We start from the raw sequence: 13,916 nt of genomic DNA, 5'->3' as shown, positions 1-13,916 counted from the left end.
GACATAGGTTATAGCACCAGTGGATGTTGTGAACAATATGCTTTCATGAAATCATGTATCCACGAAAACAGTAAATAGATAACTTCTGCTTAAGGATGCTAAGGTGAAAGGTGCAGAGGCGACCAGTTCAATGACGCTGAACTGTATGTAAGTTTGTAGGATTAATCATTAATCCACTTATTCTATTGTCTTCATTATTTGTTCTAGATTAATATCGTTAGGCACTAATCACCATGAATGTAAAAATCTAAATCAATTGGATCATGCAGATGTGCTTTTATCTTATTTTACGTCAATTTGGTTTCCTCGTTCAACAACTTTGAGGGCAGGACTGTGCATGTTACAGAGTTTTAAAGATTGCGTAGAAGACACAAAAGACCAACATTAAAGTATAATGGTTAACGTGAGATCACACACAAACTTATCAGCTCATATTGGGTTTTGAAGTTCTTAAACGCACAGTTGTATTGTATCTTAATCACAGACTGAGGAAATATGATTTAAGATAAGATCTGTTCAGCTATATGTTAGCGATAAAAGAACGTTTTTTTTCAAGATATGAATAACGCTGTTTACAACAATCTCGCATTAATATCAAACCACAAATCAGTATATATCCTGGCGTGTAATCAATCGGTAATTATCAGAAACAATTGTGTGTAAACAGGTGTGTAGTCATATGAAAACACCACGCGTATCTCTAAGCATATGAATACCATCGAAGGACAGCGACAACAATGTTTGAATCGACTACAAACTTGGGCATATGGAAAGGGATTTCGAATTTCACAATCAAGAACAGTTTGTATGCATTTTTGTCAAATTCGGAATCAACACGACGATCCAAACCTGTCTTTCTGTGATGTACCCATTCCGGCTGTTGAATAAACCAAGTTCTTTGGTGTGATATTCGACAGGCAACTGTCTTTCCTTTCACATATAAAATACCTTAAAGCAAATTCCTTAAGGCACTGAATATTCTTCAGGTTGTGTCCCATACTGGTTGTGGAGCTGATAGAAAAGTTTTGCTAAGACTTTATAGAGCTCTTATTAAATCAAAATTCGACTACAGTTCCATTGTGTATGGACCTGCTAGACCTTCATATCTCAAATTATTAGACGCTGTTCATCATCAACGTATCAGGCTTGCTCTCGGAACTTTTGAGGCCACACCTACAGCAAGCCTGTATGTAGAGGCTAACGAACCTTAACTATATAGCCGTTGAAATAAATTGGTTTTGCAATACACCATTCAGCTCAGCTAAAGTCAAATTCTTCAAATCCTGCTTGTCATTTGTATTTGATCCAAAAAATAAAACCTTGTTTCAAAACAAACCAAAAACCATTCCTTCATTCGGTATTCGAATTTCCACTCTTTTACAAAACACAAATATTGATATTGTCCAAATTCAGTCATTTGGAACGATAGAAATTCCACCTTGGCTCTTTAATTCACCTGAAGTCGACTTTTCACTTCATGAAATGGTTAAATAAGACTCTGACAGTTGCATATTTCGTTCATACTTCTCGAAATTGCAGTTAGAATATAAAACATTTCTACAATAAAGTAATCCATTCAGACTCTCTTTCTTTTCTACAAAGCCTTAGCAATAGAAATATCGAAAATATTTTTATTTGTAATACATTAATACTATATCATGACCATGCCTTTGACTTTCGTATTGCGTTTTGCTGGGTTCCTGGGCACATGAGAATACCAGGCAATGAAAAAGCAGATCGTGCCGCAAAGGAAGCTTTATCGCTACCACCTGTTGTTTGTACCGATATTAAACCATTTATTAGACAAATTTTAACAGCTCAGTGGCAGGGGGAATGGAATACATATACCAATAATAAATTGCAAGCCGTAAAACCAATTATCGATAAGGTGAATGGTTTCCATGCTATAGAGACAACCACAGGGACGAAGTTGTCCTTGCCTGTCTTCGGATGGGTCATACATAACTTACACATTCATATATGTTGAAAGGCGAAGATAATCATCGGTGGATAGGATATGATGAGCCATTCACCGTTAAACATTTTTTACGGGACTACATTGACCTTCTGTCTACTCGAGAATGTTTTTATCGTAACATCACATGTTTAAAAACCATTTTTGTAACGGTTGAGATTCTACAATTCCAGAAAAATGTTGGTCTATATAATAGAGTATGATGTACCATTTTAATCTTTTGCGTCAATATACCAATTTAAGATTTTCAGCATTTGTCTTTTACCTTTGAGTTTGCTTAATGTTATTTCCTTTTGGATCGTTGTGTGTTTTACCGGTTGATGGCCCTAATGACCTTTTATGTGTTGATTGGCTATTAGGAATGCCATAATAGTAATGATAATAATATTATGTGTAATTGCTGAATATTGGTTTTGTGATAAGGAATCGTTATGTGATGTAATATTTTGAAACCAGTACAAAATAATAGAAACGCATCTTGGAAAGCTAAGTTCTAAGTTCTTAGATAAGTGTAAAGTGTAATATATAATGAAAATAAAGCATAATATAGTTTTTAGTCTCGCATTGTTAAGATGATATATCTCTGTAGTTTGAGAGTACGCCGCTGATCTGTTACAGTATTCCACATGTTAATCAGGCTTACCTGTTGATATTTGAAGACATGCTGCTACTACGATTACACACACACATAAATCAAAGTTTCTAGCACTTTTCCGTAAAACCATCTTGGAAATGTTTATAGTTGTTCTTCTAATGAAGAAAGTTCGCGGTTGACCAAGATGGTCTCGTTCACAAGTTATTGACACCTCCTGCAAATCAGTTCTGTTGGAGATTCGTCGATGCGAAATCAGATCTGAAAATCCTCATTAATGTTCCGGTGTTAAAAAGGTACGAACCACTTTGTGTTGAGTCCGTTCTGAACCTCGTGATGGCGACGATAACTCCCCCTAGGTATAGGGATTATCTAACGAGTAACTAGCACAGATACACTGGACTCACGGTCGTACTACCTGGTACAACGTTATCGCCCTGGTGAACAAAGGTTGATGGAGATAGTGCAAGAAATAGTTGTGCGGATGAATCTGGTAACTTGTACCTTCTCTCTAGTACCACTATAGTTAGACTGGTTATCAATGTAGCTGGGTGATAAATAAGGATTGGTGATGTGTAAATCTATTAATTTAATTTTCTACGTATACAAATTTTCTTTACTGGTTCTCTTTATTCCTGGTTTTTTCCTTGGCTACCAGTAACACCAGTTTACTTTAATCTCCTTGTGTTCTTGTTTCCCTTTATCCTCTCTTACATCTCTTGTTTGCCTAATCCTAGCTTGTGATGTGTATCTTGTTTCTTTCGATGCTTTATAGTACCCTAATTTTCTTTGTCCATTACCTTGTGCTAATCTCGTTTTCGTTGTCACTCAATTTTATTTTCTTTCATTTCTCATTATCAATCGTTATTGCCAATAGCAAATTTTTTATTCAAACATTTTGACAGATTCCTTAGTCTAAGAACTTTCAGATGAGTACCTATTAGCTCTGTTCCCAGCTCAGTTTTGAGATTCGGAAAGCCTTTTGCGTGTTCAATTTCATTCCCCCATTTAAGGTTTAGTACATTCAAGGCGTATTTTATTGACAATGTACTGGTTCTTTTGCCTGCGCTTTTTAGAGGTACAACTGAGGGCTGTTCTATTTCATAAGCAACATAGTGGAGTGGACAAATGTATGTTGCTCAGAGTGGTGACTTCTAATTCATTGTAATTACGTAATTAAGTATGGCTGTTATATCAGATTATTGAAAATAAAGTATTCTGTTACTTTTTGAGGACATTGGTCAAACACTAACGTTATTTAAAACGATTAAGCATGACCAATAGATGGCAGAGTAAAATAATCAACGATTAGTCAACTTCTTTTGACATCGCTATACTCATTATTATAAATGTTTAACGTACGTGACATTTATTCCCAAGTTATTACACATTGCTATTTCACAATAACTGTCACGATGAGGCCCCATTGTATGTTACGAACTAGATCAAATTTTTATTTGACCACTTAGATTGAAGCCAGATCAAAATTATTCAATAACTAAAAAAAAAATAACTGAGCCTCTTCCAACAGTTCTGCGACAGAACATAGTCTATCATAACACAACTAGCTATCCACTGTTTTCGGGGGGGGGGGATAAAGTTATTTGTATTGTTTATCTAGAGTATTTGAAAAGAGATTACATTTTATGAGCATTTGTTAAAGATTGATTCATTTGTTCGCATATTTTCAAATTACTATATATCTGTCATTGGTGAAATCATTGTCATTAGTTTGACGTTTAACTTTATTTTTAAACGTTCTTGTTATTGTATAGCAAGTACATTTAATATATTTTCCCGGCATCTCAAGAAGTTCAAAATCCTGTTAAATGTTTATGGTGTAATCTTCATCGACAGTAAATGGGGAACCAGTTCAATGCTTATTATCAGCCTCATTTCACGAATCGGAATTCAGTCTAATATCAATATTACTTGGGTAATATCATTATTTATAATCAAAAATTGTACAAAAGACACACAAGTCAATATCACTGTTTAATACAAATTTAGTGTTAGATACAGTAGAGCCAAGCAATGAATTAAACTGCATAATGCAGCAGTTCCTTTCTTCTAGAACTCGTTAGTGAAGCTAAGGGCCTAACATTGTAACCCTAGGAGCATATTTGAATACCGTTGCCATATATTGTACAAGGCGTACTTTTAAGCTTGTGGATTATATGATGAGATACAATGGCTGTGGGACCAAACTTTTACTGCGCGATTTATATATATGTGTGTGTAGGGTTTATGGATTAATACTTTATCTAACATGGATATAGTATTTCGTGGTACGTGTTGACGTGAGCTGTTATGCTCATATGTATGCGGTATGCAAGGGTGAGACTGTTGTCCAAGGTTTCTTTTCAAAGTAAGAACAAGTTTGATGTAAACACAAATCAGGACACAGTGACTTAACATCTAAATAAATGTTAAAATTCATATTTGCTGTAGTATCTTTGCACCTTAAAAGGAACGTTTGTAAGACAGGGGAAAGGATATATTCAGCTCAGTCTGATTAAAGCGTATCCTCCTCTGATAGTAGGTTTCGTAATCCAGACACTTTATCATGACATGGCTATTTACAATAGTCATGAGGTTTTGATTTGAGTTGACAGAAATGAAAGTAAGTGACATATATATCTACATATCATCCAATCTGTTTCAGATTATAGAAAATAGCAGTAACTAATATCAACGTCAGTCGTATATACATATTGCAAACATAAACGACAAATCTCCTTTGCCCTTCGTTATCATCACGCTAGATATATTACAAGGTAAAGTTATCAAAGTCTACGTATTGTGTGTACGGTTGACCATATCAACCATCCTTAAAACTAGATAATGACTTTCCGAAATTTGTATAGTTTCAGGAATAAAGCAGTGATTTTATCTATTTTGTAACATTTGCAAATGCTTCCACAACTTACACTGTAAAAAATGGTTTGTCGAAAAATGCTAGTATTTTTTTTTTGTTTTAAACAAGACCAGTTAGAGATTGATGCCAACATCACAGCTTAAAGACCAAGGCGGAATGATTAAATTAACATCACATTGAGAAATATTATATTTTATATGAAAATGTACGCGTTTGCTGCGCGTTGGTATGCTTTACCTGGACTGACCGAGAGTTGCATGGCGGGTGTCTTCGATGAAGAAGGAGACGCTTACTCTTCAGGAACACCTACTATACTGTATTTTCCTTGCACTTGTCCAGTAGTCTTTGTTTAAATCTTAGCTCAGCTTTAACGTAAAGGTCAATATTTCCTTAATAACAATATTGAGCAGATTAACTTAATACTATTTAGGTACTTTTTCAAATATTTCGATCTAGATATTTCTACATTGTCATCAATTTTTGTCTAAAATGATTTGAATTACTTTTGATCTAACTCTGACTTGTCGTCATTTTTTGACATAAATAGGTTTTATACGTTTTATCTTCTATTGTGGCTCATGAAATTAAGCCTTTTTCTTTTTGTTTCGTGTCTACATCCTGCTGGTATTTAAATCGTGTATAGATGATGTGTAGATGATATCTAACTTTGTACACTACCAGTTATATATTCTTTGTAGTATATTGATTTTAGATACAGTACAATAAATATTTATTAAACGCATTTATCGTATTTTGGATTACGAATGACAAACGTGCACATTATGTCAGGGCTTCTTATAATCCAAGTCATAATGGCTGATACATGTATTGATTTCCGGATGTAGATACAGCTAATTCATAGTCAACTTTTATTCAAGGAATAATGTTTGTACATAAACTTTCATTGCAATGATCTTGTCATCTCTTCTACTGGTTGTAAATGCGCGATGTTTGCTTTAATGCCAAATTCATTTATAAACCTGGTTTACATGTGAAGACAAATAGATGTTAACTTTTATATAGAATAAATTTTAATGATCTGTTCTAGAAAACAATTTGTTGCCAAGACCGTCGATCACGCTAAAGTGGCGCCACCAAACGTTTTCGGTATATAAAATAGTATTTAATTTTATCGATGGTTAAACGAAAAGTTGACTCGTGTTAAAATGTTTCATGAAAATCTGTACTTATGCACAGAAAATTTTTAAAAAAATACTTAATTACCCATTTCTAACAAAAAGGAACTAATTACGAAGGCTCTCAAAATTCAAAAAAGAATATCCTCCTCTTATAAAATTTCATATAAAATGAAAACTATTTGGGATACTTTTATATCATATAGGTCAGAAAAGGTACACTTAACAGTGTTTAAAATCAAAATGTCGAGGACAAATTTTTACAAAGGCAGCCTTTTCTAACTCCATAATGATATCACTATCGATTTTTAGATGGTGCAACCAGAGGAAAACTATTGAGGATATATAACGTAAGTGACATACATGCAAAAATGCTTCATGGGTGAGTTTATAAACTATATAAGATATCTCATATAATTACAAATCATAATTTGGTCATTAGTTGTTCTAGCTTTATCCTTATTTTCTCGTCTTTGTTTTTTGCTGAAAATTCCTCTTAAGAAATTTTGATAATAATATTTACTTGTCAAATACCTGATCTTAGATATAAGTAGTATTCATTTGACTAAAACAACAGTAACAAATTAATGAAGTTAGTATAAATTTGGGCTCGTAAGTTATTAGGAAATAGTTAACATAGCCAATCCCCAGTTGTTAAATGTTGCAAAACCATAAGTAGCAAGCTGTGAGATTGCGATTGCGTTATCTTGTCCAGGCAGAGTCAGTGATGGAACAACCTACTTTATCTTTGATAGCAGTGTTATCGGTCATATCGTCAGGTATATACACGTACAGGTATATTAAATCAGTTGTGCAAGCATAACATACTGGAAAACCGGTATCTCCTTGCTAATCAAGAACATAAGTCACCTTTACCTCCTCTGTATTCTCATCAGACGGTTATATATCATAGGCAAACGTTTCTCTCTTGAATCACCATCAGACACAACATGACTGGTTGAGCTCTCCTCCTACACTAAAACAAATTGTTACGGGATGGTTTACAAAGAGAGCTCTCCTGAATCACAAACAGAGTTCCTCTACACAACCCTTTCATAGCCATCCATTCACCTCCCCATAACTACAATCTCAAATTAACGCATTAAGGTATATCTCATTAATATATTTTTTATCCTTTCCGTCCTCTTTTCGTTTTTATTTTTCTTAAGTATCTTACAGGCTTTCTTTCTTCAAGGAACATGATATCCGAATGCTAGGCAAAATCAAATAGATGTGACTTAACACACGTATTCTTTTCATATGAAAGCAACGTATCGATTAAAATAAATGCGGTTAAAAAACATACATAATATATAAATGTTATGGATGTTTTTGTCTTAATAATCAAATGAGTGTCTGGTTGGTAATTCCATTTGAAGAGCACAACCAGTAGAATATTAGATTGTGACATTCCGAAGACTACACGGTCACTTCGGACAACTGAAGTACGTAGTGTATGAGATGATAATGAAACGACCAACTTTTTCGGCTGTACTATAATCCCATGTACACCAAGATCGAAAATAGTGTGACGAGATGGTCAGCTGATTAGAGGTAAAAATACACAAGATTGTGTATAAAATGAGTGTTTATTATATATCTATATATTGCAGATAACAAGTCCAAGGTGACTTATTTTATGGGAGCAGATAATACAGGAGTATAAGGGTACTAGAGTACAACAATTATCATTAAAAAATTAGTTTAATTGTTTGGAGAAAGAAGACACCAGGATTGACATGTTAAAGTATCCCGCATATTAAAGAGTGATTTATGTAACAATATCAAGTTATTTCAATATACATTTTTAACTTAATTCTATGCTATGATGCATTTTTTCACAATTCAATAAATAAAAAAATCTCATATCTATTTTCTTCCCGTGTGATTAGCATTTAAACTACAGACATTATTTTGATACAACTTTCCATTTTGCTAATCTTACGAAAGATTATTTTTTCTGTACACCCCAAATGTATCACAATATAAATAAAAGCCACTGTAACATTTGGCAATTTAAAAAGAATAATGTTATATCTTTCTTTGGTCCAGCAATAATCTTTGTAATGTTGCGTGGTCATGACTGGTAAATCCGGAAAAATAATTTTATGTCCTTGAATATATACAACATAGATATTGATTAAATGAAAATAAAATCTTATCTACAATTTTTTGTTTTGTTTTTTGTTTTGTTTATCAGTTGGCCGAGACGTGCTATACATGTTTTTATTTCAGCATTCAAAAAACAACAGACCCGTTCTTTTAAATCTGATTTAATATGGAAGTTTATATACTGGTAAAGTCATACAGTTGCTGGTTGCAATGGGAGATAATACCTCTTGCCTTGGTGATATATGTGCCTTGTACCTCACTGTATCTGTAAACTATATATATTTGTATTGAGTTGTAGAAATAGAGAAAATGAATAGTAAGAATATTATGATAACGAAGCCATGTTTGGAACGTTGATGTACATGCACATTACATAACATTTATATCTGTCTAATAAATAATTGCTCATTAAATGAAGGATTTAATCATGCATATATATTTGAATATGTTCCGCTAAAATAAAAATTAAAAAGAGGTTGTGGCACTGTAAGTCGTATATCAATTTTAACACACACACACACACACACACACATACACACACACACACACACACACACACACACACATACACACACACACACACATACATACATACATACATACATACATGCATGATTTTGTACTAAATGATAAGTTAATTTATTAAATACGGAAAGGAGATGTTTTCGCTAACAAACTTTTTATCGTTTTTACTTTGATCGAAAAGAAATTATAGTACAATTTTAACGATTAAGAACAGGAATATGTGATGTTGTTTTTATTTTTACCTTTTAATTTTGTGCATTACACGCAACTAAATTACACAGCACCACGTAGAGAAGCACATTGTTGAGGAATAAATAACACAAAATATATTTGGATTAGTGTGGGATGACTCACGTATTGTTTACATGTTCTCGTTAGAATGTCGGAGCTACCTGTGCAGGTACGTGTGTGGTACTACCGGATCCTATCATCCTATCGCAGGTATCAGATAACCGAGTAATGATAACGCCTTCACGACTGTCGTTCAGTACAAAATCACTCCTTACTGACCTTTTTGATCTTTAAACCAAAATAATTTGATAGACATTAAAGTACGATTATTAAACTACGTAATCTGCCAGAGGGATACGATAACCCTGACAACCAAGGCCTTATTAAAAACAGTTTATACTTTGTTATTTTGTAAAGTATCAAGAAATGACAGTGTTACTATCATGTAAGTACATAAGAGATTTGGTATTTTCTTTTTTACCCTTGAGACGAAAGTAAATGGTGATCAAGCTCAAACAATTCCTATATAAGCATGAACACATCGATATTCTATGTGCTCAAGCAGTCTGTAAATTATAGTTAATACATGTGTGCCGCCGTACGTTCCAAAATAAATGTGTCCCGTCATTTCAAAAAGGATTCAAAGTCTTCATCAAATCTTTTAGTTCAGAAAAATTAGACAAAAGGGAAATAAAACATAGGTTTGTGTTCTCGGTGCAGACGTGAAGACCTCAATAAAGGATTAACATGTCTGTAGATGTTTTTGTAGGTAAGGCATCTGATATTTTATCCTTATTTTATCCTGTTCAGAGATAGATCCACGCTTGCTTGGTGACCATAGAAACACTATTTGCATTTGTATTGCCTTACTACAATGGCAATACTCTAGAGATTGAATTAACGAATGATCAATTTTACACATTTGATTGTGAAAACGTTTCTATCTATCAGAAGGATTCGCCTTTTTTCAAGTTAAGCATTACAATATTCTATTCCAAACTAATCGAACCCACATATGCAGATTTTTATAATACGAAGAAAGACATGCATGAATATATTAGTAAAGTATGCAATAGCGTGTTCCGAAAAAAGAAAAATCTTTGGCAAAGTAGTGGCCTTTCTTCTGAGCAGCAATACCCTTGCCTGACTTTGTGGCAAAATGTTCCTACCCAATATTACCTAATTGTACTGTCACCCGTCTATGACCAATTTGCCTTTGATACCATAGTATTCTTAAAACTCGTTTTGGACTGCCATGTCATCTTACGTTATTGGTTTTCTTGCAAAGTTGTCTGACCGAATAACATATTCATATTGCCTTTAAATTACAGACCCTCAAGAACTTAAAATTATATAAAAGACACACCCTTTTACATTAACCACTGACCTTGATCTTAGCTTGCAACTATGATGTAAATTTAAGATCTCCTATTTCTATACAGTTCATAAACAAAATCGATAGTCCAGGATGTGCTTGTCACGAATTTCGTAATATTTGACGACAGCTGACGGAAGACTAAGATCAGTTTCGAGAGACACAAGTTGCTGCAGACAAGCCATGCAGTCTAGATCACATATAAAAAAAATGTACAAATCGTAAAACCTGTGATTTATTTGCTAAATTTTGTCATTTATAGTTTCAGGTTACTTATCTTACTGTTTGTATGGTACACAGTTGTGATTTGACTTTAGAAATATGCATACACTAAATCTTACCGTGTACCTGGTTATTTTCGCGGGAAAGATATTTTCGCTATTTCGCGGTAAATTAAAGAGATCGCAAAAAAAAAATTAAACACGTGAAATAATGAAATAATACGTGTGTATAAGATATCCTTTTATATCCAGAGCACGAAATTTCGATTTAAATGAAAATCGCGAAAGTTTTAACCCAGGACATTTACAGGAGATATTGTAGACCTATACTTGAATCGTTAAGATAGGTTTTTGTGTATTTTGTACAACCTTGGAGATAATAAGTTGTAGAAACCGCTCGTGTACTTTTAGTTCCCGAGGTTTGTCGTAATATATTTCAAATAGGGACATGGTTCAGAATAAGCGCATTTACTTGAAGTTCGTGTAAAATTATATATGGAAATGACGGAATTTCTTGAGTTATGGGGCTAGTGCACTGACATTGACATTTCTTCCGATTGCACTGGAATTTCCAAAGTCGCTTTTAACTGCTTTAACCTGTTATTGACTTATGTGTCTTTAGTGCAACTTCCAGTAGTCAAACTAGGTCCTTGTTTTATCACTTTTGAACCAGGTTTACCATTTCATTGACATGACACCATGTTCGCATTGTTGTCGGCAATTTACTTCCATTCAATCATAAAAGATAAAAATGTATTGTTCAGTCACATTTTCTTGAAATGGTTGAATTTTCTTCGTATTCATGTCGTAATCCTCTTGATACGCTGTTATATGTCACGTGAGTGTGCATTTATTGAAAAACGTGTCTGATTTGAGTTAAATGTCAAAGTGTTGTGTTCCGCATGTTTATGTTATGTAATACATGTTGTTCAATTTTGTGACTATGTCTATAATAAAATTACAAGGTAATTTATTCATCTTAAATGTATGGTCACTTGTACATTATCTTGTGCTTTTATAGCAATAGCTGATACTGTCCCTGTTCCTCTAGAATACAACATTCTGATGGTATTATTATGAAAATATTAATAAACTTCGCTACAAACGTGGGTGATATGTTCTGAAAACGAGTATGGTCGACCGGAGAACAGACGAATTTATTCTCATAATTTGTTGTTAATCCAGGCGTAATCTAAAGCAACTACGTGAAGTATGCCATCATTAAAAGCCTAGACTGCTCCAATTAAAGCATATCCAGCGATATAGATGACACCTAACCATAGCTTATACGATGGTCATATCAAAATGTGAAAGTGTCAAAAATGCCAACATTATAGTTGAAAGAAGCGCGGAGTTGAAGAAAGTTTGCGATAATTGCGATGGTTTATTTTGTCGGTGATCCTGTTCTTACTATTGGCAGAATAGGTTTCGTCGTAGTGGTGGCAGACTAGGTTTCGTCGTAGTGGTCGCAGACTAGGTTTCGTCGTAGTGGTCGCAGACTAGGTTTCGTCGTAGTGGTGGCAGACTAGGTTTCGTCGTAGTGGTGGCAGACTATGTTTCGTCGTAGTGGTGGCAGACTAGGTTTCGTCGTTGTGGTCAACAGCTTCTGTCAACACTAACAATCAAATGCTGAATAATAATCATTTTCTCACCTACTCCATGTCCGTTTACATATGTTATTCACAGACCAGTTAAAGCCTGAGCCGTCGCTTTGAACTATCGAGAAGTTCGCGATATTCATACCTTTATTACAAGATAATTCAGTGTATTACCGAATACCATTTTCAACTTTTCTGATTACTGAACTTTTTGGCGATTATTTCGTCTAACAATAAAACAAAAGCGTATCGTATGAACACGCTGTTGATGTTATGACATTGCCTACAGCTACTGTTGGCACATCCACAACACTGACTGTTATTGCTCTCTACCTGTCGTTATTCTTTCTTGATCCATGTGCGGCTCCAACTCGTAGGTACGGATATTTAAATGATATTGCCAGCGTGTCATACAAATGGTTATTTACAGTGCCGTCATAGTCGAAAGGTGTATTTGATAGGATAAACACTTATTTAAAGGATTCGGGTTAAACGAAGATTTTCTGAATTCTGCTCAGAAAGAACAAGAACAATGTAATTAAAGAGTAAAGCAATTGATCATCGCATGCTAATTCAACTTTATTAAAGGATTTATCCATAGCTCCACTTTTAACTTCATTCTGATAAAGAATGTGATAAATCAACTTTAGGTACCATGGTGTATTGATATCTTTTGTCTAAAAAAATCAGAATACTTGCTTCTTACCGTTGGAATATCAATTCTGTTGGACTGCAACTACGTCTTAATGATGATTCATTGACAGGCTTTATAAACATGTATAAAATATCGTTAGATTGACACGAGACTTCGGGTAAATGTATAGTTAGGTAGGGATGTCACGATTTAGGACAGAAACCAACAAAAAATAGCAAACGACAGTTTACATGCAGTGGCATAGGTTCAGCTGTGTATTAGGATAATAGAAATGTAACGCATCGGGAGGTTTTCTTTTTGCATCGGGAAGTAGTTTTCGGAAACACCTCATAACATTTTCGCACACTAACACAGAGCAATATTGCGGTTATTGTGTAAAGCAAGCCATGTTTACACTAATCGTATTAGTATGCGCACAAACATATTTACAGTTATAGAACCAAACATCCGCAACATACATTTTGTTAAACAGTCCCAGTTTAATCAGCTATGCAATATTCATGGAAATAACGCTAACAATTTAGGGTTTAATTGTACAATTCTTCTGTACCAGAAGTTACTGAACGAAAATCCGTTGGTCATACACAACATGGATTCTTGTTGCATCACGCCTGCAAG

The sequence above is a fragment of the Ylistrum balloti genome, unplaced genomic scaffold (assembly GCF_031769215.1).
Source record: "Ylistrum balloti isolate Yb309-2 unplaced genomic scaffold, AGI_CSIRO_Ybal_v1 Utg370316, whole genome shotgun sequence".
NCBI classification, from domain to species: Eukaryota; Metazoa; Mollusca; class Bivalvia; order Pectinida; family Pectinidae; genus Ylistrum; species Ylistrum balloti.
The sequence above is the reverse complement of the archived record's forward strand: the minus strand, read 5'-3'. Positions refer to the sequence as shown.